This window comes from Dermacentor silvarum, chromosome 1 (genome assembly GCF_013339745.2).
Source record: "Dermacentor silvarum isolate Dsil-2018 chromosome 1, BIME_Dsil_1.4, whole genome shotgun sequence".
NCBI classification, from domain to species: Eukaryota; Metazoa; Arthropoda; class Arachnida; order Ixodida; family Ixodidae; genus Dermacentor; species Dermacentor silvarum.
The window spans coordinates 421,167,731-421,180,945 of record NC_051154.1 but is presented as its reverse complement, the minus strand read 5'-3'; the positions used below and the strand labels follow the sequence as shown (position 1 = coordinate 421,180,945).

Below are 13,215 nucleotides of genomic sequence, written 5' to 3'. Positions count from 1 at the left end.
AAAAGGCACAAAAATCCTGTAATAGTATCGCTTTATTCATTACTATGTAATATTTATGCGTCTGGGCAGCATGTTGTGGTGTGCTGGGTGCCAGGACACCGAGACATCGAGGGAAATGTACTGGCAGACCAGATTGCCACATCCATTGACGCAAAAGCTGGAAACACATCCATGCCCGTCCCTGTTCCCGATATGAAGCCATATCTACGCAAGAGACTTCGAGCCCACTGGCAACGTTTGTGGGACGCCCAGAGTCTAAACAAACTTCATTTAATTAAGCCTCGCTTAGGGAACTGGCCATCCACCACGAAATCTAGAAGAAATGATGTCCTATTCTGTAGGCTCAGAATAGGACACACTTACGGCACGCACAATTACTTGTTGTCTGGAGGCGAACCCCCGACCTGTACTAGATGTGGGGAGGTACTTACTGTACTTCACATCCTAGTACAGTGTCCACTACTAGAAGCTGAAAGAAAGAAACACTTTGTCCAAGCCTATAGAGAGAATATACCCCTACACCCAGCGATGTTTTTACATAATGACCCGGTATTTCAGCACGAATCAGTTATAGCCTTTTTAAGCGACATCGACATTTTGCAAGTTCTTCGCCCGAGAGATTCGTAGCAGGGTCCTCTTTCAGAGAACGCTGCTGCGACAGCATTTTGAAATGCACTCTCCTCCAGGCTCTTGCTTCTAAGGGTCTCTGTGAGGCAGTAGTGCCTAGTATCGCTCACAGCTTTTTTATACCATATTATATTCATTGCGCCCCTATCACATCATTGTCATGATCTTATTAATTTTGTCTTTTACGCACCTTTAGTGCGCAGGATTTTAGGCCCCTTTACAGCCACCCTACACCTACCCACTGTCATTGATCATACCATCGCTCACTCACTACACCACGTCTTGGCGCTCTTTGGCCATAGCTGGCCCTTGCGCCAGAAAACAACATATATCATCATCATGAATTGCCTGTCCAAAATGAGCACAAATTTCTCGGTATAACTTTTGACAAAAAACTCACTTTCCTTCCGCACATAAACGCGCTTAAAAAGAAAGCATCTCGATCCCTGAACATACTTGAAGTCCTTTCACACAAACACTGGGGTTCTGATAGGCTATGCCTTCTACAAATTTATCGCTCTGTTATACGCTCCCGCTTAGACTATGGGTCCATAGTGTATGGTTCAGCAAGGTAGTCAAACTTGAACCGCCTGGACCCAGTAAATAACTTAAGTTTACGTCTTTCAACTGGTGCGTACAAGACGTCGCCCATAAACAGTCTGTATGTAGAAACCAATGAACCACCACTTTCAGATAGAAGAACTATATGCTCACATGCTCATACATTCTAAAAATCCGTTCACTGCCAAAATATTTCTGTTACCAAATAGTTACAAGGTGCCCATCGCGAACACTGTTTACCAACAAACCACATGCAATAAGGCCACTCCTTCTCCGCTTTGAAAAGAGATGCCAAGAATTAGATATAATGGCCACATTGCCTCATATAGCCCAGAATCCCGATCCACTTCCGCCTTGCTATTGCCTGCCCTCTGTGTGCGACTTCACATTAACGCGGTTTCAGAAAAAACAAACACCGCATGAACATATACTACAAGAATATTTAGCACTAAATGAAAATAAGCGGAACACTCAACATTTTATACCGATGGTTCCAAAAAAGCAGGCTACGTTGGAAGTGCCGTGATAGAAAGCAATTGGGAAAAAACTGTACGCCTACCTCATTGTGCATTCATTTTCACTGCCGAGTGTTACGCAGTCTCTGTGGCTGTAGAAAAAATAATAAATGAGAACATTGAGAATAGCATCATTTACACAGACTCACTAAGTGTACTCACAGCACTTCAGCCTAGAAATGCAATTACACCATTAATCGGCAACATCCTACATAACATAAGAAGATCCACAAGCCAAGGACACAACATAAAATTTTGTTGGGTGCCGAGCCACGTCGGAATCAGTGGCAATGAGAAAGCAGATGAATGTGCAGCGAAAGCGCGGCTTAAAGAAATCATAAATGTGAGAATTCTTTACAAAGATTCCATGAAATTAGTGTTCCATAATCTACGAAATAAATGGCAGTCTACATGCAAAAAAGAAGTAAACAATAAACTACATCTAGTAAAACCTAACAGAATAATGGAAGCCATGCTCACACCAAAAACGCTTCATCGAAGTCATGTCGCCTCCGCATTGGACACACGCATCTTACAATTTCCTACTGACAAAACAAGACAAGTCTGTTTGTGAAAAATGCGGAGATGAACTTACCGTAAACCACATACTAATATCATGCACGAAACTCGAAACACTGAGAAAAAAATATTTTACTTTGTTTTACAATGAACACATTCCTTTTCATCCATCATTAATTTTAGGCGAAGACGCACTAGTAAATATGGCATACGTTTTTAGATTTTTAAGGGAAGCAGGTGTCCACGAAAAACTATGAATCTGACCCTGCGCTTCATTTCACACTATGATACACCTCATTCACCTTCTCTTCTCCGAGAAGAGGACTGGGGTTTTTTAATTTGTTGAGATCCTGGGGGTCCTTGCCCAGACAAGGACTGTTGATCAGGTGACCCAACTGTCGAAAAGAAATTTTACATTGTGGTTCGCGCATGAAAGCCTTAGTTGCTTATGCGCCATTAAACACAACACAACACGCAAAGAGACATACAGTCAGCAACAGGGATGACTGCAGTTACCTGTGTCTTAAATTAATATTCACTTAATGAACATGTCAATTCAACTGTCTTGCGCTGTGTTCTACACACGTCGGCTTGCATATGTGATGCTGCTAGCTAACATCTGGTAATATTATTAATCCTTGTTTTCTCAGTGACAGCTGGCCTCCATGTGGCGGTTCAGACAGGGTGTCATTGCTGGAGCACCTCCTGGCTATCCACAGGAAATGGAACAAACATGGTAAATTCAAACTCCCACTGGTTCGCATTTCCATAAGTGTGTGTGTTCATCAATCACCCTGAAGTTACTTAAATTTGAAAACGAAGCCACATAAAGTATACTGATGTCTCACGTAGTGCAATATTAAACATGAAAGTACAAAAGCACGCAGCTTATGAAACTCAGATCATTTGTAGCAGATCAGTCATTGCAGAGGTCAGGATATGTATTGTCGTCGATGCTCGCTGACACAATAGAATTGGAGAAACTTGTTCATCATAAAAGCTGTTATACATTCAGGGTGTGAACATTTTGGTAATGGTTTGAGTGAATGGTAGAGACTGCATGAATATGCCACCCATAACGTAATGCTCCGACATAGGCCCTTAAAGGTAAAATAAATGACGATAAGAAGCTTGGTAACAGATTTGTGCAACGAGCGAGTTGTAGCACGCACAAGGAAAAATACACGAGAAAGCACAAAGAAAACACACAAGTAGTGCTTCATTGTGCCTTCTCATATCTTTGGTCCCTGTTCGCGCTACAACTCGCTCATTTCAACATGAACAACGAACAAGCCTACATCGCCACTTAGGTATGTGCAGTTTACTTCGAGTCATAATTGGGTAAAGTACCACACACTGTATTTTAATAAGTGAAATAAGTTATAATTCTTCGTTTATATGCCAACACTGTAGTTAGGCCCTGGGTATATTTTGGTCATGTATGTATATATGTCCGTGCTACATTTATTAGAATATGTTTTAGAGTGAGTTGAAGTCAATTATAGAAATGAATACTTGTGATCATGGGGCATCACATTAGTGATTAAGCAACCAAATATCGGAGTCACTAGGACCCCCTAATACAACCACATCATAGCCATGTACCATGGCAGATTGGTACAGCCGAGTATACCAGAGGTGATAAGAGACAGTCCAGATTATCACACAGCATGACGCTTGCCTCTAAAAATATGTGAAGGTAGGTTGAAGCATGTGCGCTGGCCCAGCATATAATAACCTAAAAAACAAGAGTTAAAAAGCAGATGCTGCATCTATAATGATGACTCGGAAGGAGTACATAAATAAAAAACAAACCAAAACCAACCAAGTATGTTGGTTTTCTGAAGGTACTTCAGGTGTTTATTTGCGACGGCACTGCGTCCAGCAGCATCTGAGGCAAGAGAATTGGTCGAGCATTTAATGCGATCTTGTGCTTCTGGCTCGCTCGTTCACATGGGCACAAAACAAATCCATCTGCCTGCGTTGAGTGTCAGTGGCATATTCTTACCCTGATACCCTGAATCAAGTTTACCAATTCACAGTTTTTCGAACTTACTGCTGCTTCTCAAGTTGTGTACATTCATTGGTTTGCCTCAAAACTTCAAAGCCAGTGCTCTTTTTGAGACCATATTGACCCGTTTGACAAGTTTGGTGATAAATCTGACGCCAATTTGTCTTCCACAGTGATGGCATTGTTTTGAATGCCAAGTTGTTGCAGGAGGACCTTTGTTGTTTGCAGGAGGACCTTTGTTGTTTGCCAAGTTGTTGCAGGAGGTTGTTTGCAGGTCTACCTATATTATTAATATAGGTAGATCAAACTAAGGTTGAAATATCGACCGTTATATGTGAGAGTCTGTTGTTCGCGGCTCCGTTGTAACGAGCGTAGACTGTATATATTTAAGTAAATTAAGGGGTACACTTACAATATTGCATACTTACGCGTTTAACGTCTCGCTTTCGTTGCATAAAAAAACTTATGCTCCGGGCTTGAAGAACATTGTCTTGGACTATATATTTTTTTGTAAGAATGGACTGTTCCTGACAAATTTTCGTCTTCCTCACAGGGCGGAGTACAAAATTCAGCGCATCAGTGCTGAATGAAGTGGATGGCGTTAATGATGCGATCGGCTGTTGCTGTAGGCCAGGTGTAAAGGACACGGAATCTTTTTGCATCATTCGCAGTGTGACCATTTCCTGCGCACAGCATGGCACTGCTTCTGTTAAACGCCATGCAGGCATGAAAAAGCATCTGGAGGCAGGGGCAAAGCTGAGAGACTCAAGTGGTGTGCTACTAGTGCCCAAGAGTGTGCAAGCCACGATAGATTTTTCACAGGAGATGCCTCGTGCCGTGTTGCAAGATCAAGTGTGTGAGGCTGAGGCTGTATTTGCAATGTTTCTTGTTTCAAAAGGCCATTCCGTATAGCTGGGGCGACACTGCAACAGACATGTACAAGAAAATGTTTCCAGATAGTGGTGTAGCCAAAATTTTTCACTGTGGAAGGGCCAAACTTTCTTTTGTCATATCCGATGGTCTGGGGCCTTACTTCAAATCAAAGCTTGTGACAGAGTGGTGTCGGCCAAGTGGTTTTTTCTCCCTTACGATTGACGAAACTCCAAAGCCGGAGCAGCACGTCCAGCAGTGGGATTTGCTGGTGAGATATTTCTCTGAGAGTAGGCAGCAGGTAGTTGTTGAACACTTGAATTCTTTTAACCTTGGCCGGGCCACTGGAGATATTATAGTGGAGTGCCGAGAGGATGCCCTCGCTGAGCTTCCAAGACAAGGCCTACTTTGTTTCTTTAGCGATGGCCCTAATGTCATAAAGAATGTGAAATCAAAGCTCAAACAAAAGATGAACCCAAATATGGTCGACGTTGGGGAGTGCACTCTGCACAACGCATTTTCAAAGGGGCTGGACTCGTTTTGCAGCGATTTGGAACCGCTTGTGAGAGATGTTTACTACCATTTCAAGCATTCCTTTGTGCGTGCCGAGGGCCTAAAAGAACAACAGCAAGAGGCCTTGGCCATAAAGCCTCAATGCTGCTGAGCTTTTCACTGGGTTTCAGCACTTGTTCCAAAGGCAGGAGCCACTTGTGCACATCCTTCATAATGAGATTCTGCCACTGGTGGGATGAGTCTTGAGTCGCGTCTTACGCAATGAAACGTTTTGTGGCAAGAGTGCTGAAGAAATGACAAAACTAAATTTGGATGATGGAGCCTTGTGGAAGGCACGGCCGCAAATCCGCTTGGATACTGAGAAAGCAATGGAAGGCTGGGACCCTGCGGAAAAAAAGATGTTTCGCCTTGCAGCTCGCGCATTCTACCTCGCTTGTGCGAAAGCACTGCTTCGAAAGCTGCCTCTCACAAACAAAGTAATCATGAATGCAAGCTTTCTGGCCCTAAAATATGAGAATGTTGAACAGGAGGTGCAGTTCTTGCGGTATATTGCAGGGCAATTGCAGCCTCAGGTCATAGGTGACGATCAGGTGTCATCGGTGATTGATGAATAGCATGCTTAAGTGTGATGCTGACAGAGGCGCCTCGCACTTTGAAGGGAAGGTCGATCATTACTGGGCAAGGATATTTTGCCTGAAGACAATAACAGGTGCCTCGAGATACCCTTTGCTCTCTAAGCTGATAAAGGCGCTTCTCTCTCTACCCCACGCAAACGCTGACTTAGAACGGGGCTTCAGTGAGAAAAAGCATCTTGTCGATGGCCGGAGCTCGCTGAGCATTTCTAGCATTAATGGAATCTGCCATGTGAAAAGTTATCTTCAGTGCTATGATGGTGACGCGACCAAGGTGCCTCTCAACCCTGACCTTCTGAAGAGTGTAAAGCAATCTCGTGCAAAGTATGCACAGCGGATGAGTGATGAAGGCACAAACAAGCGAAAGGAAGCAGAAGAGCCTGCCTCGGAGCAGCCTACTCATGAAGCTGAAAAAAAAAGCAATAGAGGACCAAGTGGCAGCCAGCAAGGCATTGCTTATTAGTGCAGAAGAAATAATCAGCTTGGGTGTCAAGCAAAAAGACATCACCATGTAGCAAGTGGCCATGTGCTCCTAACACAAGGAAATGCAAGTCTTGAGCAGGGCTTGATGAGCACTAAAAACAATGAAGACGACAAAGCGTTGATATCATGTCAATCACGTCAAGCTGGTAGTTAGCTTCTAGTCATATTGTATTCTAGTCTATAGTAGTTGTATTTGTGTTCAGCGTAGCTATAGATGCTGCTCAGGTACAAGAGCTATTTTGTATAGTTACTTTTGGGATAGTCATGCGATAGGCTGGTGGGTGGTCAAATGATGCTCATAGATAACAGCACCATGGAGTACAAATAAAAATAATTTTTGCAGTTTGTATGCCATTCTTTGTTGTCTTCTTTTGCTTGGTCCTGTAGATACTTTCATTTGGACTAACATTGGTGCAAATTCAACATGCACCACGTCTTTCAGCTTTCTGCAGAATTCATTGGTCACTTTCAGGACGTCCGCTGAAGCTAAAGCATGATTGTACTGACGTCATTTGCACATCGTTATTTTCGATTGCAAAATTAAACATTATTTGTGAAACTGCTCCGAATTTTGGATTTAGTGCTCCAAAACTGAGTTTTTTCCCGTAACCTGCTCCAAATTTAGATTTTCCTGCTCCAAATCCTATTTTGGCTGTTGCACCCCTGCTCCCGTCAAACACTGTAGTGTCTTCTCCAAAGTTATCTCCGGTAGCGATACATTTCCCTCAGAAGTGAAATGAAGGTACTTAAGGTAAGCATGTTTAATGTACCCAAAGATTAGTTTTTGTGGTCATTTCCTTGCCACAACTGCGCAGAAATGGCAAAAATAAGTCGCCCACAAAATGTGTACACCGTGACTAAAGGGAGTGTCAAAATGAGCTTAAGAGTGCAAGGAGTTGTTTACAGGAAAGGCAGATGGCTCATCCTGAGCCAGTGTGCTTTCACCTGCTTTTCTGCTCACATGAGTAGGTAACTGTTATTTTATGGCTGACTCCACACGTTGCTTGCATTTGTTGGAAGCAATTTTTTTTCGATATAAGTGTTCGTGTAGTATTTGAGCCCACCTAATTGTAAAATCACGACAGCAGAAGCTTTCCTTCTTTTTCTTTTACGAATTTGTTAGCATGGCAGCACATACTGTGCAGTTTATTCTATTATCAAGCCATGCTTTGTACTCATAGAGTATACAACAGCTCTGAAAGAGTTTGGAAAATGTAATGAAACACGGAAACTGCCTTTTAGCATGCATGCACGTGGACATTTTAAGTTTGTCGCTTCATCTGTCAACTTAGAGCCTAAATTTGTCATAGTACTAATACATGGGTACAACACACAATATAGGCAAGATTTCAATTTAACAGAAATTTTCATGGTTCTATCGAATTATTCTGTGACATGTCGCCACTATACTGCAAATTTAGTGCCGTTAAAATTTGTTTTGACATTCTTGTCCATGTGCTAGATTCTCTTTTACTTTTAAACAACTTTTTTTCACAGCCTGCAGGCACAACTTAAGCAAATGCGTAACCTTTATCTGCATGAGAGACAGGTCAGGACTTAGTGGCATTGTTCTTTGACATAGTGAATGTTATGTAAGGAATTAGGAACCAGCAGTGAGTAGCACTTTGCAGCACTACTTAACACACACACGCTACTTAACCATTCCCAGGTCTAGTGGCAGCTATCAAGTGACATTTTTCCACTGATTCATGTAATCAATTATGGCATGCACCCTGCTTTAGGCACCTCTTTGAACTAGTGCATACAGCCTTCTCCTATCACGTAGCTGCAGTAATAGTATGAATTCATGGGATCTTTGCCATCACATTTCAGTGCATATGGCATCATGTGTACTGATAACAAAGACCTCTAGAGAACAACACCTAACTTGATAACCTACACAGTGCACTTGAGCTTCATATATCATGTAAGCTGCACGCCTATTTGCGTTACTCTGCAAAGAGACATACAGTCAGCAACAGGGATGACTGCAGTTACCTGTGTCTTAAATTAATATTCACTTAATGTGCATGTCACTTCAACTGTCTTGCGCTGTGTTCTACACAAGTCGGCTTCTATATGTGATGCTGCTAGCTAACATCTGGTAATATTAATAATCCTTGTTTTCTCAGTGACAGCTGGCCTCCATGGGGCGGTTCAGACAGGGGAGTGTCATTGCTGGAGCACCTCCTGGCTCTCCACAGAAAATGGAAGATGGTAAATTCAAACTCCCACTCGTTCCCATTTCCATAAGTGTGTGTGTTCATCACCCTGAAGTTACTTAAATTTGAAAACGAAGTCACATAAAGTATACTGATGTCTCACGTCGTGCGATATTAAACATGAAAGTACACAAGCACGCAGCTTATAAACCTCAGATAATTTGTAGCAGATCAGTCACTGCAGAGGTCAGGATATGTATTGTCGTCGATGCTCGCTGACACAATAGAATTGCAGAAACTTGTTCATCATAAAAGCTGTTATACATTTAGGGTGTGAACATTTTGGTAATGGTTTGAGGTAATGGTAAACTGCATGAATATGCCACCCATAACGTAACGCCCTGACATAGGCCCTTAAAGGTAAAATAAATGACCATAATAAGCTTGGTAACAGATTTGTGCAACGAGCGAGTTGTGTAGCACGCACAAGGAAAAATACACGAGAAAGCACAAATAATACACACACGGAGTGCTTCATTGTGCCTTCTCATATCTTTGTTCCCTGTTCGCGCTACAACTCGCTCATTTCAACATGAACAACCAACAAGCCTACATCGCCACTTAGGTTTGTGCAGTTTACTTCGAGTCATAATTAAAGTACCACACACTGTATTTTAAGAAGTGAAATAAGTTATATTTCCTCGTTTAATTGGCCAACACTGTAGTTAGGCCCTGGGTATATTTTGGTCATGTATGTATATATGTCAGTGCTACATTTATTAGAATATGTTTTAGAATGAGTTTAAGTCATAATTATAGAAATGAATTCTTGTGATCATGGGACATCTCATTAGTGATTAAGCAACCAAATATTGGAGTCACTAGGACCCCCCTAATACAACCACATCATAACCATGTACCATGACAGATTGGTACAGCCGAGTATACCAGAGGTGTTAGAGACAGTCCAGATTATCACACAGCATGACGCTTGCCTCTAAAATATGTGAAGGTAGGTTGAAGCATGTGCGCTGGCCCAGCATATAATAACCTAAAAAACAAGACTTAAAAAGCAGATGCTGCATCTATAATGATGACTCGGAAGGAGTACATATCAAATAAAAAACAAAGCAAAACCAACCAAGTATGTTGGTTTTCTGAAGGTACTTCAGGTGTTTATTTGCACGGCACTGCGTCCAGCAGCATCTGAGGCAAGAGAATTGGTCGAGCATTTAATGCGATCTTGTGCTTTTGGCTCGCTCGTTCACATGGGCACAAAACAAATCCATCTGCCTGCCTTGAGTGTCAGTGGCATATTCTTACCCTGATACCCTGAATCAAGTTTACCAATTCACAGTTTTTTGAACTTACTGCTGCTTCTCAAGTTGTGTGCAATCATTGGTTTGCCTCAAAACTGCAACGCCAGTGCTCTTTTTGAAACCATATTGACCCGTTTGACAAGTTTGGTGATAGATCTGACGCCAATTTGTCTTCCATAGTGATGGCATTGTTTTGAATGCCAAGTTGTTGCAGGAGGCCCTTCAGCTACTTACGCAGAACAGCATGTCTAGGATGGCAGTGTCAGTGTTATAATTGCTTGCAATGTTAGTGCTGTTTACAGTACGTACACGGACATTCGACATGAGCAAAGGTGAGCCCTCATTTATTCCACGTAAAGAACGTTGACAACGTACCACCGGTGTATTCTATACTGCTGCTACAGATGTCAATGGGGACGTGGTCATTGTTTGCACTGTGTGGTGGAGTCCGGTTCAATACTGCTTTATTTGAAGCAGCATAGCTCACGCGCACGAATTAGCGTGTTGTGTGTGCAGTAAAATCTCGCGGAGACACGGAGTGCTCGTTGCTTGCAGTAATCAAAATAGTTCGCCATTGTCGCGTTGACCTCGCCGTATCCGTGCACGCGGTCACGAGCGGAGCGGGTCCGCGGGAAACTCGCTTGTACGGTACAGCAAGCGGTGAGCTTTGTAGGCGACGCGATGCACACAACCAGCAAGGGTTCGGTTCCACGCTGCAACAGGCACCACGTTGCAATGAAACGGTGTGCCGATTTTGTTGTTCTACCGAGTCTGTTGTCAGCCCGTGTCGACACGGGAAAAGTACGTTATATACGCCCGATTTTGACAAATTGCCGCTAATTCCGTCCGCTGTGGCGCGGTCTGTTAAAAGCAAGCTTTGCGGCATTATTAATATAGGTAGACCAAACTAAGGTTGATATATCGACCGTTACATGTGCAAGTCTGTTGTTCGCGGCTCCGTTGTAACGAGCGTAGACTGTATATAGTTAAGAAAATGAATGGGTACACTAACAATATTGCATATTTACTGGTTTAACGTCTCATTGCGCGGCTTTCGTTGCATAAAAAAACTTATGCTCCGGACTTGAACAACATTGTCTTGAACTATATATATATATTTTTTGTAAGAATGGACTGTTCCTGACAAATTTTCGTCTTCCTTACAGGGCGGAGTACAAAATTCAGCGCATCGGCGCTGAATGAAGTGGATGGCAACAATGATGCGATCGGCTGTTGGTGTAGGCCAGGTGTAAAGGACACGGAACCTTTTTGCATCATTTGCAGTGTGACAATTTCCTGCGCACAGCATGGCACTGCTTCTGTTAAACGCCATGCAGGCATGAAAAAGCATATGGAGGCAGGGGCAAAGCTGAGAGACTCAAGTGGTGTGCTACTAGTGCCCAAGAGTGTGCAAGCCACGATAGATTTTTCACAGGGGATGCCTCGTGCCGCGTTGCAAGATCAGTGTGTGAGGCTGAGGCTTTATTTGCAATGTTTGTTGTTTCCAAAGGCCATTCCGTATAGCTGGGGCGACACTGCAACAGACATGTACAAGAAAATGTTTCCCGATAGTGGTGTAGCCAAAAATTTTAACTGTGGAAGGGCCAAGTTTTCTTACGTCATATCCGACGGTCTGGGGCCTTACTTCAAATCAAAGCTTGTGACAGAGTTGTGTCGGCCAACTGTTTTTTTCTCCTTTATGATTGACGAAACTCCAAAGCCGGAGCAGCACGTCCAGCAGTTGGATTTGCTGGTGAGATATTTCTCTGAGAGTAGGCACCAGGTAGTTGTTGAACACTTGAATTCATTTAACCTTGGCCGGGCCACTGGAGATATTATAGTGGAGTGCCGAGAGGATGCCCTCGCTGAGCTTCCAAGACAAGGCCTACTTTGTGTCTTTAGCGATGGCCCTAATGTCATGAAGAATGTGAAATCAAAGCTCAAACAAAAGATCAACCCAAATCTGGTCGACGTTGGGGAGTGCACTCTGCACAACGCATTTTCAAATAGGCTGGACTCGTTTTGCAGCGATGTGGAACCGCTTGTGAGAGATGTTTACTACCATTTCAAGCATTCCTTTGTGCGTGCCGAGGGCCTAAAAGAACAACAGCAAGAGGTCTTGGCCATAAAGCCTGATGTTTTTCTCCGACATGTATCAAGCCGCTGGCTGACATTACAAGACTCACTAGCCCGCGTCGAGGGCCTAAAAGAACAACAGCAAGAGGTCTTGGTCATAAAGCCTCATGTTTTTCTCTGACATGTATCAATCCGCTGGCTGACATCACGAGACTCACTAGCCCGCGTGCAACGAACAGTTCACTGCCTTGCAGTCTTTCTTTTTGGAGAAGAACATTGTTGCGTGGCAACAAGATGCCCAGACTCGGCACAGCAAACTTGCTGCAGCATTTAGAAAGATGACACTTTACGCAAAAGTGTTGTTTTTAAGCAATGCTGCTGAGCTTTTCACTGGGTTTCAGCACTTGTTCCAAAGGCAGGAGCCACTTGTGCACATCCTTCATAATGAATGAGATTCTGCCACTGGTGCGATGAGTCTTGAGTCGTGTCCTACGCAATGCAACGTTTTGTGGCAAGAGTGCTGAAGAAATGACGAAACTCAATTTGGATGATGGAGCCCTGTGGAAGGCACGGCCGCAAATCCGCTTGGATACTGAGAAAGCAATGGAAGTTGGGACCCTGCGGAAAAAAAGATGTTTCGCCTTGCAGCTCGCGCATTCTACCTCGCTTGTGCGAAGGCACTGCTTCGAAAGCTGCCTCTCACAAACAAAGTAATCATGAATGCAAGCTTTCTGGCCCTAAAATATGAGAATGTTGAACAGGAGGTGCAGTCCTTGCGGTATATTGCAGGGCAATTGCAGCCTCAGGTCATAGGTGACGATCAGGTTTCATCGATGATTGATGAATGGTACATGTTTAAGTGTGATGCTGACAGAGGCGCCTCGTACTTTGAAGGGAAGGTCGATCATTACTGGGCAAGGATATTTT

At 43.3% G+C, this 13,215-nt stretch overlaps 1 pseudogene; it reads left to right on the top strand.

Annotated features, from left to right (window-relative positions):
* Nucleotides 1–6,763, top strand: part of LOC119447616 (uncharacterized) — a 41,809-nt pseudogene extending 35,046 nt beyond the window's left edge.
* Nucleotides 6,764–13,215: the final 6,452 nt, after the last annotated feature.